Source organism: Diadema setosum, chromosome 6 (genome assembly GCF_964275005.1).
Source record: "Diadema setosum chromosome 6, eeDiaSeto1, whole genome shotgun sequence".
NCBI classification, from domain to species: domain Eukaryota; kingdom Metazoa; phylum Echinodermata; class Echinoidea; order Diadematoida; family Diadematidae; genus Diadema; species Diadema setosum.
The window spans coordinates 1,875,801-1,892,142 of record NC_092690.1 but is presented as its reverse complement, the minus strand read 5'-3'; positions in this window follow the sequence as shown (position 1 = coordinate 1,892,142).

The window sequence follows — 16,342 nt, the reverse complement described above, 5'->3', positions numbered from 1 at the left end:
ACAAGAGTCCCCAGTTTTTTTGTTTTTACTTCTTTTGTTTAAAAAAAAAATGAAGAGGGGGAGCACGCCCGCCCGCTCTGGATCCGCCACTGTCCAGGAAAGATCAGATTCGTGAAAAATTCGGAGCACGTCTCCTTCCTAACGTGTGATCAGGTGGAGAAATGTGAGCATAAGTATTAACTATTCATGATCCAAAGTGGTAAAATTGGCTCCTTGAGATCTGTTTCTATCAGTCCCAGTAATTTCTTGTTATATTGGTTAGAAGTTCTTCGCTTCATCATTTTGAAGCTGGCCGTCGTGAAGGCAAACTCCTTCACCATGAAGACAGGACTCGTAATGATTTGAGTTATCTGGATACTTCATCGATAGACGTACAGTGCACTCCCATTATAACGAACAAGGTTACAAAAAAAAAAAAAAAATTCCGGTTACAGCGAAGTAGAAATTCAGGCCGCAACATTATCCACTCTTTGTATTTCCATTGTTTATTTATTCGGTATTAACGAAATTTCGTTATAAAGAAAGAAAACTGCCGCTCCCGAGGAGTTCGTTACAACGGGAGTCCACTGTATTGACCAATGTCGCTGCATTGAACGCACAATCTCGACACGCGCCGGATATTAGGCATTAATAAGGCCCATGAGGTAGACAATATGTGACAGTGCACCTCAAAACGAACAAAAAGTCGCATACACTGATTTTGCGTGAGGACTGAAAATAAGTGAAATGGGTCAACCTAGCCGATCTTGACTTTTTCATATATTCTGAAAGAGCAAGTCTTCTTTTACATTATGCTAAAATTTGGGATCATAAAACGGGCGGGAAAGTGTGTTTTTTAGCAGTTTATCTCCAACATTTTTGGTAGAATAGTGTCATTAGGAGTGTCTTTAGAGTCCCTTTTTCATTTCTGAAAAACCTTGTACACACTCTTCACTTTCAACTCTAATAACTTTTGAAAAGATAAGGCTACTGCTTTGAAAGTTGGCATTGATTATGGACAGAATGTGTTAATGAGGCATCTTTAATTTCAGTTTAATCTGACAATTTCTTCATTGATGTTACTCAGGTAGTTTACTTCCTGCTTTTTGTCCCATTCATCGCACAACCAGCACAGCTTGATAAAGATTAAGCGCTTGAATGCACACTGTACTTCAGAGCCTCTTTTCTCAGTTCACACTTTTCCAGAGTGTGCGCTTTCTTTCCAGTATTTAGATAGGTTAGGAGAGTCCATTTGAATTGAGTTATACATCATTTTAAAGCTTAGAGTCTGCTCTTTCAGAATACGCCCTTAACTAAAAATCCATGTCTGGCGACTTTTTGTTTGTTTTGAGGTGCAGGGTCACATATATAGGCAATAAACATATGCCCACAAGCGCGACATTACATCACAGGCCTGAATGTTTTTAAGTGTGAAGCAATTTGTTTTTCTTTTCTTTTTTGGCAAGCGATGAGCTCCTGGGCCTTATTTCATTTCATTTCTTTATTTGTCCACGGTATGTTAAAAGTATGCTATTGAAATAAGGTTCTGTCAAACGTTCCCTAGTGAAACATCTTAACAACATAAGTACATTCATGTAGCTTCGAATGGATACTCAGAACATTTCAAGCATGTCAAGGAAGCAAACATTCAGGATATAAAAACAAACAGTTATCGTCATACAGTGATCGTACAAAAAAGAGAATAAACAGACAAAAGCTATATAAAAAATCGACTACTTCAAGAAAAAATAAATACATGCATAATATTTTTACAAAATAAAAGGGGATACACTTATCAATTTGTCTAGCTCGAGGGCCTATTTTAGTTTATAATATATGTGTCTACTGTGGGTCTGTTTTACTTGGTGTCTAGGTGTGGCTGTATGGCTGGTTTCTCTGTTACTCGTCAACCTTTTTGCAACGTCTTTTAGCTTATGGGCTATATGACCCATTGCTGTCTTGCTGGTAGGTTGACCCCGCTAAGGAACGCAATTTTAATTAGTCATCCTTGATTCTGTTTTTATGTACATATATATGAACAACATTCTGCCAAAGTTTCTTGATATTTCCTTCGTCCTAGATAAGAACAATAATAATACTAGACAGATGAATAAATTGTTTATACCCAAATTTAAATACTGCATTCCAAGATACACTTTCAAATATACCCAGGCTATTTTGTGGAATGATTTGCCAAATCTAATAAAGTCTTCTAATAGACTTTCGGTGTTTAAAAGAAGTGATAAATTGTTTCTTCTTGATAAAGATATGTTATAAATTCCAGTTTTTTTCCAGTGTAAAAGCACCTCGTTTTGATGAATCTCGCCTTCATTATGTGGAAATAAATGAAATGAAATGAAATGAAATTCCATCCCGAATAATATTTCTTGGTTTTGTTTTGTTTGAAGATATAGAAAGCATTATGTTAAAATTCATTTTGAATTGGGAAACGCATAATATAAATTAAAAAAAAATTGTTCGTGTTGCATTCAAGTGCATGACACACTAAGCAATCGTTCAACTTTGGACTGAAATGATCAGACATATTTTTAAGAGACAGCTATGGACTGTGGAAAACATTGGATTCTTTTCAGGACAATGGGAGACATTATTTTTTTTTATTGCTTTTATAAGCACATTTGATAATGTCTTCATACATGGACGTATCACTTAAACGTGTCAGATCAAATTACTTGACTAAACTACCATCTGGTGCATACGATAATTATTCACTCTCCTATACAGGCTGACAATATGACCGTATAGTCTAGTCTATTAAGAAGACGTTTTTTATGAAAGATATGGCATTTCCTCATATTACATAATGAAGAGTTTGTTCGCAAAAACCGATAAGTCCATTTTGAAGATTTTGAAATACGGACTCTGTCATAAAGTACAAAATAATACCTTTTAAATCGTATATTGGTGACTACCTAAAGGTACATTTTTGAAGTTATGGTCAAAAGAAGCAAACGTTTTCTTTTAATTCTCTTATTTTTCTTGACCTTTAATCGCAAATATTTCCATTTGGCAAATAAGGACTTATCGGTTTTTGCGAACAAACTCTTCATAATGACAAATCTAATTACACCCCTCTGCGTTAATATTGTCTGTCTTTCATTTAACAAGCCTTGCCGGCCTTGGACTATTTGATATAAGATTGTTGGAATTTTTGGGAGCCTGGGTATTTGTTCCAAATTTATCGAGTCACAGCCAGTGTTAGCCTCGTGGTAGCGCCGCTCCCCGGAAAACATTTTTATAGATGACAGATTCGAGTCCTACCCCTTCCCTTTCCGACATGTTTCAATTCAGACCAGCAGTTTAGATGTTACGAGCAACCGGATGAAAATCAGGTAAAGCAACATACCATTTATTTTCGCCATAGAGCTTCTAATCTGTAGGACTAGAGGACACGTGACGAGTTAGAACATTTTTATTGTGCCTAAAGGTATACATATTCGTACTAAGACATTCTATTCAGCAGTGTAACACAAGTATTTACATATTATGCATGGAGTGATATACCAACATGCTGGCAATAACACTGTGTGAAGCAATATTAGATTCGGACGTTAAAGCAGTGTGAGCAGTCTCCTGATTAGGTTTCCTGATAGATATGACTTCTTCTTCTTCTTCTTCTTCTTTTTACAGTATTGGTGGAGAGATATTGGGCTTTTAACTTGTTTTTTTTTTTGCGAGATACAAAAAAAAAAAAAAAACTCATTTATGATATAGTACAGAGCATACTACTTTAAGAGGACCTCGAAGTTTATTTGATGAAAATCAGGTTTGGAATGACTGAAACATCCAAAAACAAAGTAAAACAAAGCGATCGTAATAAAGTGTGGTTCCCACACTTTATTAGAATCGCTCATTTTTGGATATCTCAGCCATTTCAAAACCAATTTTCATCAAATAAACGTTGAATTCCTCATAGAATTACATGCTCTTTTATATTTCATTAGAGGTCTCTCATTTTCTCACCAAAAACAAACAAACAAACAAACAAAAAACTAGATATATCGCTACGGCGACTGATATGCCTCCGCCATAATGCATGGTTCTCCGAATAGGTCTATAGTACAATGACTTGACAATGTGTGATGACAGTTTCAAACAATTGGCAAAATATTAAAATGACAGGTTTGACACAATTTAATGTGCTGAATGTTCGCTTTCCTAGAACTAGGTTCAATTGGATGAATGATTAAAATGTCAGAGTGCAGGCATTTGGGGAACTGATGATTTTTATTTGACTTTTGACCCTTTTATAAGTTTAGGCATAGAGTAATTTTTCAAGGTATTGAGAAAAAGTATAATTACAGTATAAAACGGGAAAATAGCATTATCTAGACCTGGCCTTTGACCTTTGACCTCACAGTTCCAAAGAGAATCACTGTTAGGTTGAACATGCATAAATATGTAAGTTTCATGATGATACCTTGAGTTACTTTTGAGATATGGAGGAAAAAGTGCAATTCAGCACTTTCACTTGACTTTTGACCTTGTGACCTTTGACCTTTTGGCAAGAAACCTCCCACAGAATATATATTGGGTAATACATGTATACATCAAGTTAAAAAAAAAAACCTTCATTCATTGCATAAATATAAGGAAAGTAATGATATTTTGAGAATTTGACCTTGACCTTTGATCCCCTGACCTTTGACCCATGACCTCCAACTTCTCTAGATAATCACTGCCCATCGGTACAAGCATATATACTATAAAGTTCCATGAAGATACCTTGAACCATTTGCGAGATATGGAGAAAAATATGAAATTTCTTTTTTTTTCACAAAATCACCTGTGACCTTTGACCTTTGACCCTGTGACCCTAAAATCCACACAACGTATTATCCCCCAAGGATATACCCTCATACCAAGTTTGATGTAAAACCACCACACGGTTCTTGAGATATCGACAAAATCAAAACGGGACGGACGGACGTACGGACGTATGGACGTACGTACGGACGGACGGACAGACGGACGGACGACCCAAAAACATAATGCCTCCGGCCACTTCGTTGCGGAGGCATAGAAAATGTTAGAAAACTGAAATTAGGTCTCAACCAAAACTGTACGATCCCTTTAAAGCAGTGTGAACAGTTTCCTGATTAGGTTTTCTGATAGATATGACCTTTTTTTCTCTTTTTTTTCTTTTGTAAGCCGCGAATGACTGTAGACAAAAAAAAAAAAAAAAAAAAAAAAAAATGACACGAGTCCTCTCCCCCCCCCCCTTAAAAAGAAATGTGAAATCATTCAGAAAAAAAAAGATGTAGGGACTTGAGAAAAGTTTTACGATATATAGAATACAAATTATATGTGTTGGATAGCAACCACGTTTTGCATTATTGGTTGGCATATGGTAAAATAATGAATCTACTTTCATAGCTCGGAATTTTTGCGAGTGAAGTTGATGACAGCATATGCGAATCTGAACGCTGCTTGCCAACCTTCATTGGTTGTCATATGGCAAATGTGAATGCTGATTTCAGATTTTGGCTGCTAAAAATGCCCAGTCAACTGACTTAACTTTTACATTATCATGCACAATGTGCGGAAAGGAATGATATATCTCTACCTTTTCAGGCACTAAAGTGCAAAATATGACCCGGGAAATCTATACCTAAAAAGAAACGAATTCAAACAGATACAATGCAGCATCCGGCATGAAAAGTAAAAAAAAAAAAATATTAGTTTAGTTTTTCGTTGTTGCGTCAAGGGTCAATATTCTTGGGAAACATTTAATAGGAGGAATTTCGGGAGGAACCCTTAAAAAATTGTGGCTTTGCTGTGTCCAGCAGTGTGTTCACAGTATGTCCACATTGTGTAAACATAGTTGGCTATGTGAATACGCTCGAACTTAATAGTGTGAAGATTTGTACACTGCGTTCGCACTGTGTTTACAGTGTGTTCACACTGTGGTTCACATTGTGTTTCACACTGTGGGACACTGTCTTCTTTCCAGCAGGGATTATTTCATTTATTTTTTATTTGTCTGCGGATACGCCCCTTCCCCCACGTTCCGCGCTCCCTGCCCTTAAAAAAAGTGAAAAGAAAAGCATACATAATTATCTCGAATCCAATTTCGTCATTGAATTATTTTATGGTAGTTTTAAGTTTCGTATTAAACCGCAATAATGAGTTGATTTTGATGTTACGTCGGGGAATAGCTTCAATATTTGACAAGTGTGAAGCTGACATAAACCCTAGGCGTGACAAAGTAGTCTTTTCTTGCCATTTTTTCGGACTTTCTCGTTTCTTGTGTTTTTATGGGGATGTACATTGTACGTCTGATTCGATTTTATGTGCACTTAACACCTACAGTTTTCAATAATTTAGAGCTGCAATGGCGTTGGCTATGCTTTGCATTATTGTATTTTATGTCTAAACAATGTTGCCAAAAGAGGCACAAAAAATGAAGCCTAGCTTTTTTCCCCTTGTTTTACGACAAATCTTGGCTTAAGCATGTTAAGTGGGGGAAGATGGCCCGATTTAACGACCTCTGTTTTGTGAGAGGTGTGCCTGACTTCCTCATATCACTTGCTACCATCGCGGTTCAAAAACACTTAAAATTCTAATACAAAAAAAACAACAAAACATATATATATATATATATATATATATATATATATATATATATATATTATATATATATATATATATATAATATATATATGAAGAGTTTGTTTGCAAAAACCGATAAGTCCATATTTGCCAAATGGAGATATTTGCTATTAAAGATAAAGAAAATTAAAGAGAATAATAAGAAAAATTGTGCTTCTTTTGACCATAACTTCAAAAATATACCTAGTGACCTATATATCATTTAAAAGGTATTATTTTGTACTTTATGACAGAGATCGTACTTCAAAATCTTCAAAAGAAAAATCTTCAAAAAAAAAAAATATATATATATATATATATATATATATATCAATACAGTGTATATCTATATATATAAATATATATATATATATATATATATATATATTATATATATATATATATATATAGCGATTTAGAACGTATAGTCTCAGACTAGCAAACCTAGTCAGATCCTTTCCTTTTCGGAGTAACGACATATCTAAGAATGAAAAAACCAACAACAAGCAAACAAACAAAAAATCTGAAAAACAAATCTTATCGTAATGACGCACTACACCTACATTTTTCACCAAACGTAATATAGCTTTGTCCAGATATCAATTTCCTTTTTTGAACACGTGATTTCTTCCCTTCTTCTTAACATATTGAGACTGACATTTTTTTTTTTCCTGGCAGCTTTACCCCATAATCTTACCCTTTACAATTTTACCTCTGACATTTCTGCTTCACACAATTTAACAGTTGATGCTTATTACCACGGATATTACCTGACACCGGAATATATAATCTCGTACTCGATCCAGTGCATTGCATTGTACAGTGTGCATCTTCTTCGCATGATTCATTTCTGTTTTTAAATCCTTTACCAACAAATAAACGTTAAGCGAAAAACTTTGATATATATATTTGTGATGGTCCCTTTCTCAGACGCTATCTCCATGTGCTGTAAGTCTTGATTAAAGACAGCGGAGAGTGACATGCACTTGAAAGCTACGCTTGGAGAACGAGAGGGAGAGAGGGATTTGAGGCAGACACCAGTATTAATAGACCCAGCTTTCATCGAATTATTTCAACACGCGAGCAATTTTGAAAAGGTATACATAGATGAATTGTGAGAATCGTGTTAAAGATATTCCCGCATTACTAAAGGCGCGCCACTACGGCGGGATTGAGAAAGTCAAGCTCGGCCGCAGGTCCCCGATTTGTCGGTGTAAATCATTGAGTCAAAATAATATTATACATAGAGCATAGGACAAGCGTATGTAAGACACGTCTACTGTGTAAACTCCCAAAATAACATGGCCGAGCCCAGCAATTGAAGTGAAGGTGAGACTACTTCCCTCGTGTAAACAAGATTTAATTCTAAATTAAAGGAGAGTATCCAATCCCCTATATCCCCCAGTGGCACTTTGCCCTTTCTATCGAAGTTTTAGGCACATTGTTAGTTCTGAGAGAGGGCGCTATACCTAAATAGATCTTTTTGGATGAATCGACTGGTGATGACAAAGATTGACAAATTCGGATCTACTAGGGGTATGGGTGCATGAAGAGCTTTATAATCCACACGAGGCGAGGGAGTAAAAATTGAGTAAAGGGAAATGGATTGTTATGACAATAACGCTATAGTATTTGCATATTATCATCATTAATTTTCTTAATCTATAAATTATATTGGTCTTTTTATGGCATAAATGTGAAGCCTCACAGCAGTGCAATGAAATTCTGACCACCTGCGGCAAGGGAAGGATGGTGGCAGATGGACATATCGTGCAGCTTGTGGCGAAGAACTTGTCTTCAGGGTCAGCAGGAACGGCGTCAACACAGTGGGTCCTCTGTGAGACAAAAGGTTAGATGTCTCAGATATAGTAGGTGGTTTGATAGATGGGTATGTGGCATAAGGGCTTTAAAGCGGAAGGTTGGTAGCTGGAAAGATGGCTCTTTGAACTTCGTTAGCAGGTGGAATGGAAATGTCAACATTTTCTGATCCAGAATGTCGTACATAGATTGCGCTTGCTTTAGAGAAAAAAAAATAGTTGAAAATGGCTAAGATACCAACAGAATATGTATCATTTTTTCCCCCTTGGCTGTCGTATGAAATCAACGCGCATTTTGTAAAAATCATTTTCGCAGTAGGATCTTACAAAATGTGTAAATCACCTGATATAATTATGTATGGGTCGAATACACATAGAATATAGTTTGTGCAATGTTTGCAAATCTGGTGAACTTAATATATTCTGCCTTGAAGAATGTCAGGTGACTTCCATTATTCATTGTATTTTATGTTTGTTTGTTTGTTTATTTGTTTGTTTGTTTTTTGCTCTTTTGCTCTACTATCTCCTGGCTCCGTCTGGTTAGAAGCCTCAGGTAACTCATACCTACATCTTCGTGAGATGCGAGTTCGCGTACTAACTACTGTATGCCCTATTATGTATAATTTGTCGCATTTAGTCATCTAGAATCACTTTAATTCCACATCTGCTTTATGCTAGATTCGCCACTGATGGAACGCTCTTACGCAGTAATATCGAAGGCCAATTCGTTTCTCTCAGCTTGCGTCACACTAGCAGACTTTCCAGTCTTTGGCAAGTGGAGTACATATAAGTGGATAGCGCCCTCAATGACAACCGCTGTCGCGGTATTTGATCCTGTTGAGATGGCTGTGTACTGGATTCATGAGGAAACAAACGCAATCTCCCGAACTTCTCTTCCAGATAACACAACTACCCAGATCACTGGAGGTTAGGAGAAAGTACAAATTGCATTTTAAGTGTTAAAGTTGACTCTACTGGTAAGATTTAACACCCCCCCCCCCCCGGTCGACGGGAATAAAATCACTCTGTGACGTTAAAGCCGTTTAAAAAGAATTACGATTGATCTTACGATCAATTTGTCTTACGATTAATTTATCGAGCGTAACTCATGAAATCGAGCATCTGATTAATACTGATCGTAAAATTCTTTTTCATAAAGATATTTAGGTTTGATTTAAGCATAGGTTAAGTAGCAGATCAAGAGTAACTTTCTTTAAATCTCATCAATCGTAAGATCAATCTTATGATCGATTTTTATCAAAGGGTCCAGCGAATCATAAATCATATTTCGCTCTTTTTTTTTTCTTTGTTGCTGACTTTTTTTCTTAATCTACAATTTTGTCGAATTTTGCCAAGACCGATGTATCATGAAATTGTGGAAAATTTTATCAGGTTTACTTCCGAAAAGGATGAAGTTACACTTCATGCAGCATGCTACACGTGTACATGCACTTAAATGAGTGCCCATGATGAGGCCTATACTCTTAAAGGTTCAATTAACGGCGCGCTGAAAGCTTTCTTTTCATGTGCGAAAAAACTGTGTGGCCGTGGTATGTGACGATAACAGCCAAAACCCATTGAAGCTATTGGCTAACAGGTTTGATTTTGCTCGTACCTAGGTGAAAAAAAAAAAAAAAAAAAAATCTATGATGACAGTGCGTGTCATGATTAACTCAGCGTTCACAAAACTACGTCACAGACGGTATTCTCCATGAACAGTTGCATTGTGGCACTCATTTCTTTTTATTTCCATGTACCGCGTGTCTTCTCTTCCCCTCCCCTTTCTTCCTCCCCTACTATTCCTTCCCGTCTCCCTGTATATCTTGCTCACTGAGTTCTTCACTCAAACCAATGGGTTTAAACTCCGTAGTCAAACGTACAATTAATCTTGGGATTTCCAATTAAAGCGGCTGTCCAATAAAGCGCAGAGTATGGTCAGGAGGTCTGATAGGATTCGATGCCCCCCGAGGGAATTCGAGAACCACGAATGGCTCCCGTCAGCCACAATTCACTGAATACTACAATGTATTATTGTGTGCATTGAAGCTCACACTCATCGTTAACGGTCGACTCTTGACCACGGAAATTTTCGAATAATATCCGAACTGGGCCAACCTTCCAACTCCGCGAATCCACACGCTCGCCGGAAACTATACGACTTACGACTACACGTCTGACAGACAATAGATCTGAAATAAACACACGTATTTATTCCGAGGATATTATGATTGATCTCGGATTCAAAGTCTGTCAGTCGTATAGTTGACGTGTAGTCGTGAGTCGTATACTGTGCGGCGGGCTTTACAACTATTATTGTCGTTTCAAGGTCTGCCGGGCAAAGGACTCGCCTTGAGTCTTGATCACACGAACCACCACATCTATCTACTGACCTACAACAGAATTGACGATACCTCGACAGTTTTGCGTACCGGAATGAGCAGGGGTCCAATACGTACTATTCTGAGGCTTCGTAACCGTGGCATGATCCCACGAATGCATCTTGACCCCACAAACAGGTTTTTGTCCTTACATTCCATTCTTGTTATTGTGAAGCAAAGTTGTTAATGTATTAATCGAAATTGCGACCATTTCATTTTCGAAATTGCTCTGGGTTATTATCAATCATTCACTTTCACTAGACGTGCTAGATCGCAACTTAACGAAGAAGTGTATTCAATGGGAAATCCAGTCCAAATATAAGCTAGTCTGCTAAGTAAAAGTAAAATAAAACGAGTTCAACGGTAAAATTTGGATTGAAATCGAATGACAAATAAGGAAGTTATTACAAATAAGGAAGACATTTTGAACTTTCGTGTTTTTTTTTTTTTTTTCTGGAAACATTTCTTGAAGGGTCAATATGAATTTGCAATAACAAAGTCAGCATTATCCCCTAACTTGCCAGATAGTTTGTTCAGAAATTTTTTACATTCTATTTTTTTTTTTTCATTCTAACGCAATCATTCCCGAGACTAAAATCCTGATTTTATCTAACTGATCACTAAACATGGTAAATATTCTGAAGTTATTCAACCAGGAGTAACATCATGTTTCAGGCTTCACTGATAGAAGAATTGAATTTTTGTATTTTTTTGTCATTTCATCTTGTTCACTTTTTTTTTTGTCGTGTGTGTGTGTGTGTGTGTGTGTGAGTTAACATAATATTATAAAGTGTACTCAGGACCTGTAGTTTCCTTGCGTTATATCGAAGGTTTGTTACAACCGAACAGAAAACAAATGAAAATAGATAAACTGAGGCGATTATGTTGCAGCCTGAATTTTTACCTCGTTGATACCGGAATTCCGTTATAACCGTGTTCGTTATTACGGGAGTGCACTGTATAGTTAATGCGTGTGTACTCTAATTGAAACGGCGAATTCCAACATATTAACTCTTACATTTAGCAGAGGTTGAAAGACTGATAAACTTTTTTTTTTCTAATTTAGAATTTAAAAAAATGTTAAACAGTGACTTTTGTTTTTGGTCAGCACTGTTCAATTGAACATTTCAAATTACATTTAATTGTTTGAAAATAGTGAAATACCATTCACTAAACATGGTAATTTGATAAGCATTTCAGGATGTCATGACAGCAGTAGCTAATGGATCACTTAGAGGGTAAAATAACGTTTACTGGGTCAATAAAATTAGAAAATGTTAACATTTAAAACTTCAGTTTTTAGCTCGAGTATTCGAATAATCATATATAAGAATCTATTATTTGTTCGATTTTTCAATATGACTCGCATTGTTTTTTATTGTATTTTTTTTTCTTTTACCACAGGATGGTTTATGCTGTATTCACTCACGGAATCACTGGAGTATCATTCACCGGACGCAGCAAGCATGAGATCCCTGCAACATCGATTTTGTTCGATTACAGCATTGAAATCGAACTAAGAAACGGTACTTGTTACTATGTACAATGTTACACAAAGTCTTATCTGACGTCATGATAGAGTTCATTGGACATAATGGTAGAAATATTTGTGGCACTTAAAGGTATTAGCCCACATTTGCAAACCCACGAAAATCAAAACTGAATAAAACAGGACCAATATGACTTAAAGTATGGTGAACGAGACATTAATATCAAGAAAATCACACAAAAGAAGGTGTCAAAGCAGAGGGAAATGTCTCCTAAAACAGATATTTAATGTGACTTAATAAAAGATATTCGCACCACTGAGAAATGGCGAGTTAAAACTGACTGATTTACTTCACCGATTTTCGCTCTGGAACAGCCGTCTTTTTCGTGCCCTAAAATATGACGTCACGAAATGAACAAAAGCTTAACGAGTGCGCAGCGGGACATCGAGGCCGCCATTCATAAAGCACGTACAATTGTATTTCTTGGTGAGCGGATGCAATATCTGGCCTGTCTTTAGGCGCATCTGCTTTCTCTGCTGAAACATTAAAACGTCTAATTTTTACCTTATATTGTACGGAAAGACTTTGAGTTCGACATAGAGAGTGAATTGAGTAATGGCAGTGACAATGTCACTGATAGTGACAGTGGCAAAGTCTGGGTGGTAGAAGAAGCGAAGGAGAACGGAGCCCACTCTGTTGTTGTATTTTGTTATGGTGCGCCAAAAGTAACCGTGTCTGGTTCTGTTACAATAATCACTTCCCCGCTAATAATTTTGTTTAAAAATCCCGAAGACTTCATATCGTCGGTCGCATTACGAACCGGCGAATGTTCGAATTTGGGTCAATTTTTCAAAATTCACTTTTTTCCATTTTTTGAATGTCCATACCAAACTCTATGTATCCTTAAAATATCAAATCGCAAAATTCACGGAAACATGTATTTTTGGTAGTGACGAATTTTCAAAATGTCCAAATGCTGCAATTTGTGACATTACGAACCGGCAAATGTTCGTATTCGCCGGTTCGTAAAATCCCTGTTCAGACGGAACACACGTGAGGTATGTGGGGCGAATCGAGGAGCTTGCGAGGCCGCGAGCGAGGGCTCGTCATCACCATCAGTCCCATGCACTCGGAATTGTGCTGGTATGTAACTACTTCGTGAATTTTGTTGCTCATTTGTTATTTAATCTTCTGTTTAAAAACAAAAGTAATGATAATCGGGGCAGGTTAATGTGTAATCATAAAATATTACATCAGAGAAGTAGAATTGCTCGACATTATCATGTAAAAGTAGCTTTCCTGTGTATTTCATTTCCTTGTAGATCCTACACAGTCGTACACCTAGCCACCATTTTGTCGAAGGGGGTCCTTGATTATTCTTGGTCAGAGATAAAGCAATCCTCCCATACAACCCGGATGCAATTTTTTTTTAAACTAAAGCATATAGTAGAATCTGTAAACTGAAAAAAATATCGTGTAGCAATTGCAAATACCCAGGTAGAACTGAAAATAGGCCCAAAGTAATAAATGATTATCATTGTTTTCAAAGATTCATGTTGTTGCATTAAAAAAAAAAAAAAGCATTTTGGCCCTAAGTAAGAATGAAATGGCATATGATGAGACTGTTTAGCGTTAGTGTTAAGTCAGTTATAGTTACATGTAGCTTCCTTAAGAATGCAAGAATAGCTACTCTGGCCTTTACTGTCTAACTAAAATCCTGCATAAACAGTAAATTTATAGGCTAGATCGAGGTTGTATTCACCGGTACGTTACTTATTTTGATTACCGGGACAGATATCAATGAACTTTCATAAAAATTAAACGAAGTTGATTACCGGTACCGGTACTCACAGTTTTTTTTAACACTCGTGTACAAGTATAAGCCTATATCCAGGGATTTTTATTCTATATAAGTTACCGCGGTATCCTATTTGTGCCCTGATAACACTGACATGATTTTCCTTATTTATATCTTGGGGATAATTCTAGGAGCAGCAGGCCACTACAAGCAGGAGCCGAGTCCCCACAAACAAAGGCAGCACCGCTATCATTACAACTGTAGCAGCTAGCATCCCAGGAACATCAGCAGCACCTCTCGGCGCAGGAGCAGCATTAGCAGAGCCTGTAAAGTGCAACTGTAGCAGCTGAACTTCTCCATACAATTGTAGTCGCGAAGCCTCTATGTACTACAGTAGGCCTACCGACAGTACTATTGCAACAGAGCGTCTACGTATGCTACCGTGTAGCAGCATGATCCTAACTTACAACTGTAGCAGCTGAGCCTTTCAGACTGTAGCAGCAGAGCCTCTACGTACAACCGCAGAGAGTAGTGGTGATGAGGATGTTTTTCCTTCTGCCTATAATGGTAAGTTTGATTCGTAACAAGTGATTATGGTACCGGTACTTGTGGACCATAAAGTGTACCGGGAACCAGGTATTCACAAACATTTCTCAGTTTACGGTGAATGGAATAGGTCATTTATTACTTTCAGTGGAATAGATGACTGAACAATACCATGTCATTTGACAGAAATCACTGTTTTGATATCTGGAATGTAATGTAGTCATACCTTTACTGTAATGTCGACCTTATCTAACTGTACTGTCAAGTATCTTATGCAGATATTAACCTGGTGAGGACAGGCTCATGTTGATATTACAAGCTCTTCCCTAGACACCTGCTTGAGCATACTTGGGGCAAGTTTCTAATGGCCTTACTGTAATTATTTCATACATGTATATCAATGTTGACTGCTACTCAATGTAGTAAAAGAGAAAAAAAGCAAGCACTTCTGTGTATAAGATTGTTAGGTTTTTCTGTGAAAGACATCACATTTCTAATCAAAGAATGTGTAGCAGTTATCATTATTTACCTTTGCCAACCCCAAGGTGTAAAAGCTCGACCAATAGCACCTGAATTACTATGCCCTTCAGAGATCAGCAGACTTTGATGACAATTTATTTTGCATTTCAAATAGGTATGCTGGCTGTAGCTATTTTCATTTTGTCTCACAAAATGTCGTAGGTGATTGCCTGTAAAGAATTTCCTTATGTTATTTGTTTTTTCTTCTGAAATTGTGCTTTAGCTCTAAGAAATACTCTTCTTCACATTTTTCAAATCTGCAGGTACTTTTAATGTTTTATCACACAGTGTATGACACAACTGTCAAATTTCTCACTGAAATTGTCCATACAATTTTTCTGTTTGTTTTTGAACCACCGTAGGCATAGATGTTCTTGTCAAGTGGAAGAGGGATGGTTCTATGAATCTTGTCAGCTCAAGTGACCTCTATCATGCTCAACGGACCAAACCGAAACAAGGTTCCTGCGTACATATGAGAAGTGAAAATGGCTGGTGGAAAGGGAGGGTGCTTCAAGTCTTCAACATGCCCATGGATGGACGTAGGATGTCAGATGACGAGGGCATTCCTCTTTCTGCCTGAGGTAATTTGAATACATAGTTACTGATTTGTTCTACATCAATAAGTTTATCAAGATATATTATGTCTTTTTTCATTTTAAAATATGTAGAGATTTTTATGCATAGTATCATGTAGGTACAATGTACTTTCATTGCATTACCATTTCAATATAAATGTTCAATTCTGTGTACCTGTAATGAATAAAACGAATGTCGTAATTGCAGTTTGTAATGACTGTAGGATGCTGAAGACTGTTAGCTTTCCACTTCCTTTCTTTAAAAGTCTGATATTGATTATTACTTACAATTTATTATGTCAACGTCTCTTCTCAGTCCCAAAACAAAATCAATTACTGATACTTTGCTTTATGTGCATGTAATACACTGTAGATTCTAGTGTCCATGATAGATGTTTGCAAGTATATCTAGTATAAATCTTGTTGATTCTACCCTCAGGATGGTCACATAATTTTTTTCATTGATGCATTGTTTACAACTTCCCCAGCAGTATCGTTACTTGCGACAGCAGTAGCAGAGCCTCAACGTCGATTTGTAACAGCTGAATCCCCCAAAACATCAGCAGCACCGCTTGAAGCAGCAGCAGCAGCAGCAGCAGCAGCAGCAGCAGCAGAGGAGCCTGTACAT